This window comes from Quercus robur, chromosome 5, assembly GCF_932294415.1.
Source record: "Quercus robur chromosome 5, dhQueRobu3.1, whole genome shotgun sequence".
NCBI lineage: Eukaryota > Viridiplantae > Streptophyta > Magnoliopsida > Fagales > Fagaceae > Quercus > Quercus robur.
In genome coordinates this window covers 21,960,427-21,975,117 of record NC_065538.1, presented here as the reverse complement: position 1 = coordinate 21,975,117, position 14,691 = coordinate 21,960,427, and the positions used below count along the sequence as shown (strand labels likewise).

Below are 14,691 nucleotides of genomic sequence, written 5' to 3'. Positions count from 1 at the left end.
CAAAAACAAAAAATCCAAAGCTTTTTAATCTCCAAAATCAAAAGGTTCCTCATCCATATTATTAAAATAACAAACCAACTTGATGAAAAATTAAAGCATAAAGAGAAAACCGAATGAATAATGCTATAGCTACAAAGCATTTTACAACATTTTTATAAATTAGTGAGATGGTAAATTCTTACTAGTTCTATTTTGAACCACCAAGCCCACCACCATCATCACATTTTTACTTACCAATGATTATTTGAAAAATGCTTAAACCACATTAAAAATTTGTAAAAATATTGTAAAATAATTTGTGTCTGTAGCGTTACTCAAATCAAATATAATAAAAGAAAGTTTTACCTTCAAATATTTCTATGAGGAAATTCTTTTTGTTTTGGACCTTCTGTTATTTCTATGAAAAATGCTTAAGCCACTTCTTACATTTGGCTTGTTAGAAATGTTCACAGTATTTATACTATAAATAAATCCAATTTTCTAAAGCCCTCTCAAGTTTCAGCCGTATGTGACGTTATTGAAACATATTATACAAGCGTTTACTGAGTCTGCGGTTGAAGCTCCTATCGTAATTAATTTTCTTTAACAGCTTTTTTGTATTGAATTCATTCAGAAGACAAAACTCTGCCGTTATAGAATGAATAGAATAAGGAGTTCTATCTAATAACTCTGATTTTCTAACCATGTCTCAACAGTTTACAGTCGTATTAATTGCCGCCTGTGTTTGGACCGCTTTACCAAATATGGGTTTTTTTTTTGGCTCTATTTTTTTCCTTACCATGTCTCAACAGTTAACAGTCATATTAATCTTGTCCATTTTTCTCAAAATGTGTTTTCAATATCAAAGTATTTAATCATGGCAAAAAGCACATAAAAAATTAGACATAATCTAACCCAAGAAGACTAGGCCAACAACATCAAAGCAATAAACATGTGAGAAAACAAATAAACATGCTAGGAAAGCTATAAAACATGTTAGAAAATGAGTAGACATGCTAGGAAAGCTATAAAAAAAGTTAGAAAGTGTTTGTTTGTTTAGACCTCTGAACACTCAAATTGTTCAATTGTTTAGACCCCTGAACACTAAGATTGTTTAACCTAATTAATCAACCAAGTTAACACTTAGGTTTATTATTTAGATCTAGGTTAAACAAGGACAAATTATATCATGCGTAGTAGCAGAAAATAAAGAACATAACGATATGATGACCTAGGAAAACAAATATAACCAACAATTTCAAGGTAAAAATCTAGGGAGGATTTGACCTAGTTATCCTCAAGATAAAACAAATGTACTCATAGAGAATTGAAGTTTTACAAAAGATTTAACCCTAAATCTATTGTTACTTCTGGTAGTAACTTACTGACACGACCACATATAGGCTTCGACTTCACGGACTCTTTCTCTCTTGGATTTTCCACCCACGTTTGTGGCTTTGAGATCCCACTCAAAGGTTTAACAACACAAAATCTCCAATTTGTGACTCCAAAACCACCCTTGAAGGTTTAGATCATCAGCAATTGTTGATCTTGTTGTAACAACTTTAGATCTACCGAATCTAATGATATGAGAATGATTTCCAGTAGTGACTTTGATAGAGGAAGGTAGAATACCTTTTAGATATCACAAGTGCACCTCCAAAGTCTCTTCAAAACGTGCCTTAGGGTTTCCTTTATATACTATGTGAAATAGATCTAAAACTCTAATCACTTAATGGGCTGATGGGCTTAATGAAAATTCTGCAAACCTGTGTTTCAATCGGTCAAGCCTGTCTTTCAATCAGTCAAACCTGGCATGTTTCGAATTCTTAAACCTGCAGCTTCTTTTTTCTTGTATTCTAATTTGCATCACCTTGAGCATTGGCTAATAAATCCTATAGACTCTAAGATCTATATCTAGACAAGTTTATGCTCATGGTTTGCCAATTGTTCTAAACTTTTAGAACCTAACATAAAGCTAAAAAAAGGGGGGGGGGGGGGGGGAACAATCTAGGAAAATCAATGGGTGAAGATTGTAGCAAAAAAGCTACATCTACACTCCTAAACCTCAAATCCAAGGTACCAAGACTAAGGAGAGGAAGATGAGAGCAAGAATACTACCTCTTGATTGTTGGGAAAAGTGAGAAATCAAAGGCTTTTTTGTGTGTTTGGAGAGAATTTAGAGAGAAAGAGAAAGAGAATATGCCCAAAATATGCTCCAAAATACCCAAAAATTTGCTACTTTGAAATCTGGGGGGTCTGGGGGGGTTTATACAAAAAATGTGACCCTTCAACTGAAAGGGCTGCTTCTTAACTCTAGCGGCCCTTTAATGTGCGCCTGCTGTAAACTCCACATATTGTACCCCTTAGGACTCAAACCCTTGTTCCTTAATGATGTTGTAATTCTAAAGCCCGAATTCACTTGAGGAAAATGTTTTTGGAAAGTATAACTCTTTTACGAACCAAATAAATTATTTTTGGAAAAGAAAGACAATAGAAAGCCTAGGGTGTGCACACGCATACACACATACGCATACTTCATGCATGCGTGCGCATACATGGGAATGCATGCACATGTATGGTTCCAGAAACTGTGTAAGGAAAGATTTTTGGCATTAACTAGTTTAGGATGAATCCCACATTGCCTGTGAGCCATCCTAAACCCCTATTTTCTAACTATATAAAGCCTAAAGCGGTACTTTTTCAAGAGAGAATGAATTTTGGAGGAAAACACACAAGATTCACTAGAAAATATTGAATCAAAGAGGGAGTTTTTACAAAACATTCTCAATTCAATATTTTTCTGATTAAGACTTCCTCTAGTCTTGATCTTTGAGATTCAAAGGTTTACTAACTCTTTTTGATTTGTTTGTGACTAGATTGATTGAGGGAAATGATTAAAATCAAGCTAGAGAGTCTTTGTGTGGAGGTAAAAGTTCTAGATTTGTCTTTTCTTTTCATTCCTTGTTTTGTCTTGTTTTTTGAATCATCATATATGTGTTTTATATGCTTTAATATATTTGTTTTGTTTAGGTTCACGATGTTTTTTCCTGTATAAAGCATGTCAGTGAAAGTTTTGCAGAAGCAATATAAAAAAAAAAAATTTATAATTTCATTTAAAGATCATTGTACCACACAACCTTGGATTCTAAATAGAACAAAATTGTGTAACTCTCTTAGCAACCCAAGCGTGTTACCTCCCAAGGTATTCATGTCCCTATCTCTGTTTCTTTTTGGGTTTTCAGTTGACTTCAGTATCACTCAGTAGTTCTGATGGCCAACTCCTGATATGATAATTAAAATCTTATTTTTTATTTAAGACTTCTAAAAATCCAAGAGAGAGAATGGATGTGGAATCCTTATGGATCCTAATCTTTAGTGGTAGCATCAGTCAATAACCATTGAATATTATTAACTTATCTTGAAACTCTTTCAAAATTATTCTTTAATTTTCTCAACCATATCAAGAAAATATTTGAACTTCTATAGATTGCAATAATATCCATGAACACATTGCAATTGACCCTGGAAGATTAGAAAATTACATATGAGGTCCAATTACTTACAATTTTGTATCTATGTCCTGTCACCACACTATATTCCCATAAGCCACTATGACTGGATTAATATCACTGTCATGTCCCTAGCTTATATAACCCTTAATATATTGATTTCATAATTTCCTTTGGACTCCAAAATATCTTTAAAAAACTCTTTAAATAAATAAATATATATATATACACACACAATATTATATATATGAAAAACAATTTTGAAAAAAGTCACCGGCCGGTTTTGTTTTGAGTCCAACTTCAATATGAAAATAAATTGAATATACTATCTTCCTTAGAGACTGTTGGATTCAATGTTGAGCATTTACATATTTTACTCATTATACACATAACCCAATGTGTCTGCATATAGCCTTTGAAAAGGGCATCACCAGTTGACATTGTCAAAGTTATGTGCATAATCTATATCTATATATATATATATATATAATAGCAGAAGCTGAGAGAAAGTGGATTCCTACAATTAAGGAGGTGGTGACAAATAGGAAAAAAAGACCCCTTTAAAAATTGATACGTATACAACTTTTAAGTGAAAAGACTCGCACGGTACACCGTTTCAGTATTCTAAAAATTTTGACTTTTACTTCTACGGCGTTTGAAAGCCTCTCACTATAAATATAAAAAACTCAAAACCAAATGTTAGCATTTCATTCCACAAGTCTAAAAACAAAAGCATCTGCTGTTTCCATTCATTAAACACAAACGGCCAAAACAAAAACCCTTCCTTGCCGATGTTTCCATTCGTTAAACACAAACGGCAAAAACAAAAACCCTTCCTTGCCAATCTTCTTTGCAATAGAGTGCGAACTTGCCCACTCAGATTTCTGCCACCAAGACAGTTTAAAGACACAAGAGAATGATCGTTACATCGTTTGAAGATTCTTTTAATAACTGTTTGGAAGAAGCTGATACAGAAGGAGAGAGGACAGACAGTAAGTTTGAATAACCAGTAGATGTGAAAGACAAAAAGATAAATTTGAGGGGTGCCATACAAGTTCTGTCATCACCGTTAGGGCTGCCGCCCATAAGTTCTATTTTTAATTTTAGAAAGTGGGGTTTTATTTGGGAGAATCATTTGGGCATTATTTATGATTCAGGTATTTTGGTTTGATTGGTTATGATTTGGGTTTTTTGGTTAGGAGTAGTTTTTGTTTAATTTATGTAAATAGACAGGTTAGATTTGGTTTAATCTCTTACTCAATTGTCTTCTTAGGTTTGTTGTCAATTTAGGGATTTGAAATCAGGGAAACAACCTAAAAGATCAAATTCTAAATGAATTGTTATTAGGAATTTTTAGTTTCTGGGTTTTGTATCAAATTCTAACTGAATTGTTATTAGGAATTTTCAGTTTCTGGATTTTGTTCCTTTGCTTTGATGAATTTCAGTATCATTTTTTGTTTTGTTTTGATTTTGCCTATTTGGGTTGCATTCGTTTTGGTTATCTGTTTAAAATCAACATGCATGACTTTTTATTTATGTTGTTTTTTTTTACAATTGGTACTTATTTCATTCCTTCTTTCTATGTTTTTGTTTCTGATGTTCTCTTTGTTCGTTTTTGTCAAGTTATTTGAGTGCTTTTTATTAAAAAATTAAAATAAAATTTAATTTTTCCCCTACAATTGCGATAAATAGGCTGCAGTTTACAGATCATAGTGATTGAGGCATTGCATTAGAAGGAGTACCAAATATTTTGAAAGGTAAGTTTTTACCAATGTTAGCTTTTAAAAACCCACACCGGTTCAGTATGTAACCAGTCTATCTGCCTTCTTATATACTGTTTCTTCTCTTCAAATTTTCCCTTTTTTCTTATGCTCTTTTTTTTCTGCAGGAAGAAACCCAGTGACGCTTGATGACAAAGAACAGAGGCCTGCCTTCACTCGCCTACCACCACTGGTCAGCCAATGAAACCACTACCGGTAAAACTGATTTCTTTCTTTTTTCCCTTTCAGTTGTACTGCTTTGGATTTTATTTCTTAATCTTCTTCTCCTTTACTATTATAGAGTGAATTGGGGAATTGAACCTTTAATTAGCAATAGTTGGATTTCAAATAAACTCATTCTATTTTGTAGAATAGACTAGGTGATTATGTTGGTTGTCATTACTCATTAGGATGTTATTATCTCTTTAGCCAATTGTTTTGGCTATTTTAATTCTAATTAGTTTTCTATTTGAATTATTTTCAAATGGATGTAATCCATATCATGGCTGTATTTTATACGGAAAAATGTAGAAATAAAGATCATTAGAAAAATTAAAACAACACTATGTCTTTTCTCTCATTAAGGAGATTAGACATCTCAAATTGACTAAAATCCCCTGTTCTTTTCGGTTGCTAAGGGAATTTTGCATGCAGGTTACTCATATGTAGTCAACGGATAATTTTGATAGAGGAGGTACAGTACTTTGTCCTAATTTACTGTTGGTAAATGTATGATATAACACATAAAGTTGTTAATCTAAGCAATTTTTATATTCTCTTTTTTTTGTGTCTTCATCATCATTGTTACTGATGATGCTTATTACAAAGCCAGTACCCGTTTTCTTTCTGTTTTCATTGGTGGATAGGATTTTCTTTTTTGTGAATTTATGGTTTTCATTTGATAAAAGTTTGGGTTTTAATTATTACCAAAATAAGAGGGTGAAAAACTATTCTCTTTCTTTGAATAGTGATCACCTCAATTTGTGAAAGAAACTCTAAATTCCACTATTGGCTACAACCTGCTAAATCTTCTAATTGTTGATGTATGCTACAAGATCTCATGTTACTTCATTGGTAGATAGGATTTTATTTTTAGCGAATTTATGTATTTCATTTGGTATAAGTATGGGCTTTAAGTTTTCCAAAAAAAAAAGTGGATTTAAAACTGTTCTCTTTCTTTGAATTTGTTTTCAATACTATCAGATTTTTTGGTAATTGTATTGTCAAAGCTATTCATATGTTTTTGTATTTTAATCTGCAATTACCAATACTTTTTAGTGCCTATGATTATGTTTGATGATAAGTTAGAATTAAAGCTTTTAATTTTGAATGTAAAAGTCTAACTTTATATAGGTTCTCAAAAAATATAATTGGGAAACTTTTTTACAACAATGGAGAGAAGAATTTGAACCATGTTTATCCTATAAATTAAAGCAACTACCTTATGCAATAAACATATAAATATAATGCATTTTGGCTAAATTTTGATGCGTTTTGGGATGATACAATTATGTAATTTGATTTATGTTATCAAGACGTAATCTACAATTTTACATTGAAATTTTATTCATAATGTTCTACTCATACCAAAAGAATATGTTCTGCAGAGTGCAAAGGCAAATATTAATGTGGAGAAGGTTTTCTTTTCAAAAGCAAGGGATATTAAATGAAGGCTTGCTGATACTAATTCCAAGATTGAGGTATGTGCGCATTAATAACTTACTCCATCAGTAATTTGACAATTTCAAGCACTCTTTGCAATTTGGTGTTGGTATATAGTGTGTCATATAGTTAGATGAATAGCCTACATTAAACTTAGAATTTTTCAATATTTACCCAACATTAATATCTAATTATGAAATTATATTAAATGAACATGTCCTAAATGGATTATATAGTTATTTTGTAATCCATTCTAAGGTTTGAAACAGTCCATATTTAAAATAAATAAAAAACAATTTAACATACTTATCACTGCATAGGTGTTCACTAAAGGCCTCTAATTGGTAAAGTGATTTCTTATTCTTATATGATTTATCTTCTCGAGTGTTGGAGCTTAAATACTCTAAAACATTTAAAGAGAAAATCAAGTAACTTATGCAGTAGGTGATTGATGGAAGATGTGATTTGCAAATTGTCCCACTGTCTACATTTATGAATGTTGAGAAAGAAGACATTTGAGGTCTTCTGCTTAGGCAATTGTACTATTGCATGCTGTTTTAAGAGCCATATTTTAAGAAAAAATTTTCATGAAAGTTTCATTTCATATTTGTTATACAAATTCCTTATTTAAAGCATTAACATTTTTATTTTATGTTTTAGTGTCAATTAAAGTGTACTTTTTTTTTATAATATAATCTACGTTTTATTTGTCTACTTAAATAAGGAAAACAAATTTTTTATTTATTTAATTTTTTTTTTATGGTAGTAGGTAGACGCCTTACAATTGGTAAACAGCTGAACATATATATACATTACCCTTATCAATTTTAGTATCTTCTACTTGGGTTTTTACCAAAATTTTCTTTTTTTTACTCTCTGATCTTCCATGGAAATTCGGCAATACCTTATTAAAAGATAAGAAAAATATGATTATATTCTAATAGATACTTTCCTATGTTTTTTTATTGGATTTTGTTTTTAAGTAAAATTTTGATTTAGGAATTTTTATTAGACATGTTTAAAGGAAAAAGAAATGATAAGAGCTATCTAACCCTCATTCACGTGATCTAGATTTTAGATGGTAGAACTAATTTCGCATTGGTATGTGATATTCATTTGGAATCGATTTAACATTAACTGTTAGGTTCTAAATGTTTAGAACAATTGGCAAATCGTGAACACAAACTTGTCTAGATATAGATCTTAGAGTCTATAGGTTTTATTAGACAATGCTAAATGTGATTCAAGTCAAGATTCAAGAACATACAAGCTGCAGGAAGAAGATTTCATAATCTGTCTGGTTCGATCGATCCAAAGACAGACTCGATCGATCGAAAGTCATATCTGCAGAATTTAAATTAAGCCCAAACAACAGTTCAAGCCCATTTAGGATTAGGGTTTCTAATCTACTTCTCCCAGTATATAAAGGAAACCCTAAGCACGTTTTTATGAGGCTTTTAGAGAGAAAAGAGTGTGCCTCTTTTGTATTTAGGGTTTTGTTCCTAAAAATCTCTCTTATGTCTTCTATCGGTGCTATTCCTTGAAGAATCTCAAGATCTGGTATTGTAGAAGTTGCTTCCTTCTCTTGTCATCAAAGGTGTTGATGATCTAAACCTTCAAGGGTGGTCTTGGAGTCACAAACAGGAGAGTTTGTGTTGCTAAACCTTTAAGTGGGATCTCAAAGTCACAAACGGGGGTGTTTCTGTTTTGCAAAGGCCAAAGAAAGAAGGAGTCCGTGGATTCGGAGCTTGCACGTGGTTGTGTCAGTAAGTTCTACTGGTTGGTAGCAATAAGAAGTCGAGCGTGGGGGATTGTAAGTCTTATTGTATGAACTTCGATTCTTTCTAGTGGATTTGCTTTTTACCTTGAGGATAGCTAGGTTAAATCCTCCCCAGGGTTATCATATCGTTGTGTTATTTATTTTCCGCTGCTATACATTGATATGATATATTTGTGTTAACCTAGATCTGTTAATTTGACTAAGTAATCACTTGGCTAATTACCTAGGTTAATTTGTTTGTGGTTTTAAGGGGTCTAAAAACTAACATTAACATTTTGTTCTGAATCTTCTGATATGTCCAGGTATGCAAAAAGATCCTCAATGGCTTGGTTGCTTACAATATTAGAACCATAAAGACTTTTAACAGAGAAAGCATGAAGTCCATAAACAAATGGTTAAACTATTTGACTTTTCGTTTATTTTAGGATTATAAATGTTATTTTGAGCTATGAATCTAAATTTTTATGATGTTATGAAGAAAGGTTTTTGTTTTTCTTTTGCTATAAGTTTATTTTTTTCCCGTTATTCAAATTATGTTAATATATATTATTATGATGAAGTATTATTTACTTTTGATGATGTTATGTAAAAAAAGAAGTGTACTTTTGATGATGCTATAAACAAACAACCAGCACAATTGTAAATTAAAAAAAAAAAAAAAAAAACCATGCATTTGCACGGGTAATAAGCTAGTAATAACTAATAGCCAAAACGTTTGACTTTTTGTTGATAATTTCTTATTGTGCCACGTGGCTACATAAATTTATGCCACACCTGCCATTAAAATCCCAGAACAATATATCTTTTCATTTGGTGCTTATACAAACCATTTCATTACAATTTTTTGCCATGGTTTTTGTTCAATTGCATTGTTCCAACGGTAGTTATAAATTTTACACCTTCCCTAATAAATTTCACCCAAAATATTCCTACATATACTAAACTAGAGAGGCATTGTTCTGCCTCTTAGATAGCAATTACAAACACATTTACACATAGGATCCCACAAAAAAAACTAAAACTTAAAAATTACAAAACAACACTTCTCTCCCTCTCACTCTCTTTTAGAAATTATTTTTCTGTCCATAACTTTGAAACATTTCTTTGGTGGTCCTAGGCCAATTTACTCCAACTCACAAATCTCCAGAACTTCCATTATCGAATGGCTTAACTAATTGAAGAGAACACAAGAGAAGGATAACAAAGAGCAATACTACAAAAGAAGGATCAGTGTAGAAAAGAGCACGACTACAAGAGAGGGATAACAAAGGTTTTGATTATGGGGAAAAGAAAAAAAAAATAACGAGACAAGAAGAGATAGTTACAAAAGATATGGTGAGAAAGAGACGAACTTTCATATTGTTGGAAAAATACATGTTTGTATCACATATAAAACACACGCAGCAGTAAATTAACGGATCTACTTCATTCGCAATTGATAACATGTACTATGTAAATTTTAGAATACAAGAACAAGAGAGTGTACCCTGGTGCGGTGAAATTCAAAACCAAAGATTAGAAGTACTTGAGAACACTCTTAATTTTCACTTTAATTCCACTTATGCCCAAGAGGTGTGGTCTCTCAATCAGTTTATATGTTTGTTTTCAAGGGAGAATAAGAGAGTGTCTAAAACTCACATACAAACCATTTCTTTTTCTTTTCTTTTTTTAAATTTTGTATGTTTCTCTCCTTATAACTAAGTATCTAATTGGGATAGCCTTTTGGGCCATTTCAATTGGGTTTTAGTATGTGGTTTGAGTGGGACCAAAAGGGAATAAATAAGACATTAGCTCCAAAGGGCCTTGGGCTTTTCTGTCAACTCTTGACAAGTCCAAAGTTACCATTAATTATATTTGATAGGCCAAAAAAGGAATTGACCCCTTGTGATGAATTAATTGATTAATTAGACAAGTTTATTAATTAATCAAATTAACATGCAAACACATGGTAGCATAAACAAATCACCAATTAAACTAAGTGCAGCAGAAATTAAATTTGACATGGGTGATTCATTTACGAATGGGGAAAACTACCGAGGCAAAACCCCACCGGGTGATTTTAAGGTCACCACTCCCGAGAATTCACTATTATCACAATAAGCGGTTACAAGTAAAGGAATCCCAGTACCTTATACCAACCTATAGTTGAACCCTTACCCCAATACCCAATTGGACTTGTTCTGTAGTAACAATCTCTCATTTTCAATGCATGGCCCCCAGTACATGACTAACCAATTGATGTGCGAATCCTAGTACGCGGCTTACTCCTTTGCATGAATCCAAGTACGTGACTAACTCCACAGCAACCCTTTGATTGTTGTAGTTGTTTTACAGCAGCTTCACATAGAAACACCAATAAGATCTTCAATGTTGGTGTAAGAGACTTTGCTTGGTTACAAAACCCAAAGGCGTACAAGAAATGCAGCAAGAACTTTTTCTTCTGTAGGAGGAGGCTAAGATTTCAAAAAGAAAACCTTATGAAGCTCTCTAGGGTTAGGTTTTTCTTTTTCCACCTCCATTAAATAGGAGCTTAATGGGCTCTCCTATTCTAAATAGGTTTACACAAACCTTGGGTTTTCCTAGTCCAATTAGGATTATACAAACCCACAAACCTTGGGCTTTCTTGGTCCTATAAGGATTATACAAACCCATAAATAAATAACCTTTTTGAATAAAAACACTGCTGGCTATAGTCTAAATCCCGTAAGCTCAATAGATCGAGATAGTTGTCGAGCTTTAATGAATCTCGACAGATCGAGCTTTTGTTGAGGAGGTATCGAGACCTGTAGATTGCACTTTTCTTGAGCAATTCTTGAATAATCTTCATGTCTTCAATTTAACCACTTGTAATGATCATCTTGAACCTACTTAGATTTACCCAAATACAAGTAAAGGGCGTTTTGTCAAAAGATATGCCAAATACATAAAAATATGTCCCTAACAATATTTAATATCACTATATAAATATAATTGCACTCTAGGCGTTATTAATAAATTATATCCCAAGGCTTTATTATACATGCAACCCCTTCATAAAATATTCGTAGTAATACAAAGTCATAAATATAGACTGCCACTTTGAAGATTACTACATCTTAATCCTTGAGTACCTAGTTTAATCCTTTATGTTATTCACCATATATTTATGAAATCCAATTTTATAAATATATACTTTAGTAACTCCTTACTAAAGTAGTTAGGCCTAACATTCTGAATAACCAAACTCACTAAACTCAACTCAAGGGAATATTTTATACCTCCATTAAGAGACTATGAATTCCATCTTGAGAATATATGTTCCATCAGCACTAAATGTGGCTGCCCAACATACTGAGGTTTTGATCGTAACTTCAGATCTCACTCCTGATATATCAAAGCAGCCTACACTTTATGATTAGGTTCATTATTCTCTCAGGATTAAGAGTTGATGTAAATAGAAGCCGTGAGATTTATTATTCATTTGACAGTCATTAGGAGAATAATAAATCTCACAGCAGTCTAGTTCAATATGTGTTAACTCTTAAAACATATCAACATACTAACTAGAAGTCTCCACTTCCATGATTAAGACAAATCATCTTAGTTGATATTTTATAGTCTTCGCAGATGAAATGCCCAATTTCATCACCAACTACGAACTAAAATTCTAAGTTTACGATAAACTTGTGATTTATATCTTCTGAGACTAAACCACATACTATGCATCTCATGGACTAAATGATAATGTCCAAATATTCATGTTATCATTTCTTTAGATAATAATAAAATAACTTTTTTAATCACGACATTAACTCATATATAATGTCATACATAGCATCATACAATAGGATTTGAGGGTACTTTCTTTCAATGTGCTTTCCTTTCTTATGATTCCTTGGATCTTTGGATTGGGTAACCACTTCACTATTGTCACAAAACAATGTAATAGGAACTTGCTCCATTCTCATAACACCAAGATTAGAAAAGGATTTCTTAAGCCAAACAGCTTACTTTGCTACTTCACAAGTAGCAACATATTCAGCTTCCATGGTAGAGGGAGCAATACAAGATTGCTTAACCCTCCTCCAACTTATGGCTCCACCTCCCAAGGTGAACACACAACCTGAAGTGGACTTTCTGAAATCAAGATTTGATTGAAAATTTGAATTTGTATAACCAATGGGAATCAAATCCCCACACCGGTAAACAAGCATATAATCTCTCGTTCTCCATAGATACTTGAGAATATGCTTTACAGCTTGCCAATGTTTTGGTCCTAGATTTGATTGATATCAGCTGACCATGCCAAATGAATAACAGATATTTGGTATAGTACAAAGCATGGCATACATGAGACTTCCCACTGCAGAAGCATAAGGAACTTGTCTCATCATATTTCCTTCCTCAAGATTCTTTGGCCTTTGGTCATCAAATAGAGGAACTCCATGTCTAAAAGAAAGAAATCTTTTCTTGGAGTTTTGCATGCTAAACCGTTCTAGAACTTTATCTATTGTTAGGACATATGTGTCTCACATGTTAAAAACATATGTCATGATTTTATGTAATTGGCTTATTCTTTGATAAAACACACTTTACTTGTATTTAGGTAGATTTAGGATGTGTTTAAATACTTCAAAAAATCATGTTTCAAGATCAAGTATTGAAGCCTTCAAGTCTGTCCAAGAAAACAAGCTGAAAGTGTAGAGTTACTAAAGCTCGACAGCTGGCATGTGTTGAGGTTTTAGGAAGCTGTTAAGCCCATGTGCTCGACACCTACTCAACAGCTGCTCGACACCTCCTATCTATTGAGGTTTAAGAATTTCAAAATTCTGATCTGATTTTATTGGAATCCATGAATGTGTCTTTGGGCCTTCTTTTCTCCTAACCCTAGACATATAAAGGATTGTTTTTAGGGCCGTCAAATAGGTCACAAGTTGCACAAGCATTGAGCAAACTCTGTTCAAGAAAATTGTGACCGGAGACGAAGTTCTTGCCCTAGTTCATCTCTTTCTCTTGAAAAAGTTGCTGTGTATGTGCACCGTAGGGTTTTGTGACCAAGCATCTTTTTGATCTTCATCGTGTGGATGAACTAAAGAATTTTACAGCCAACAACTTTCTTAGTTGGCGATTGAAGTCGCGTACTGGGATCCGTGCAATTGGTTAGTCTTGTACTTGGGAGCTGTGCATCAAAAGGGAGAACTGTCACTACAGAACAAGTCCAATTGGGTATTGGGGTAAGGGTTCAATTGTAGATTGGTAAGGTACTTGGAATTCCTTTACTTGCAATAGCTTGTTGTGATAATAGTGGAGTTTCAGGAGTGGTGACTTGAAAATCACCCGGTGGGGTTTTTGTCGTTAGGTTTCCCCTATTCGTAAACAAATCACCATGTTATTTATTTTCCACTGCATAATTAGTTTATTGGTGATTGTTTGTGCTACCACGCATTTGTATGTTAATTTGATTAATTAATAAACTTGACTAATTAATCAATTAATTCATCACAAGGGGTCAATACGTTTTTGGCCTATCATTTATATATCCAGCTTATGACAAGCCTAACATCTTATTCTTGCAATCTTGCCAAAGTTTGATCCCTAGAATAAAGTTAGCCTCACCCAAGTCCTTCATATCAAATTGGCTAGACAACCAAACCTTTACTGATGACACTATCCATACATCATTTCCAATGAGTAGAATATCATCAACATAAAGCACTAGGAACATTACTACTTTATCTTGATATATTTGTACACGCATGGTTCATCAAGATTTTGTTCATAATCAAATGATTTGAATTTGGACATTTTTGACTTGCATACCATATGCTCTTGGTTCTTTGCTATGAAACCTTCTAGTTGCATCATATAAATTTCTTCTTCAAGATTGCCATTTAGAAATGCAGTCTTGACATCCATTTGCCAAATCTTATAATCGTAATGAGTAGCAATGGATAAGAGAATTCTTATAGATTTAAGCATTGCTACTGGTGAAAAGGTTTCTTCATAATCAATACCTTTT

At 32.8% G+C, this 14,691-nt stretch overlaps 1 long non-coding RNA gene across 1 annotated transcript; it reads left to right on the top strand.

Moving 5' to 3' along the window:
- Positions 1-5,900: 5,900 nt before the first annotated feature.
- On the top strand, positions 5,901-9,186 carry LOC126729034 (uncharacterized). Its single transcript, XR_007656464.1, has 3 exons — positions 5,901-5,945; positions 6,859-6,951; positions 8,996-9,186. It is a non-coding gene; the product is annotated as an uncharacterized LOC126729034 (long non-coding RNA).
- The last annotated feature ends 5,505 nt before the right edge of the window (positions 9,187-14,691 follow it).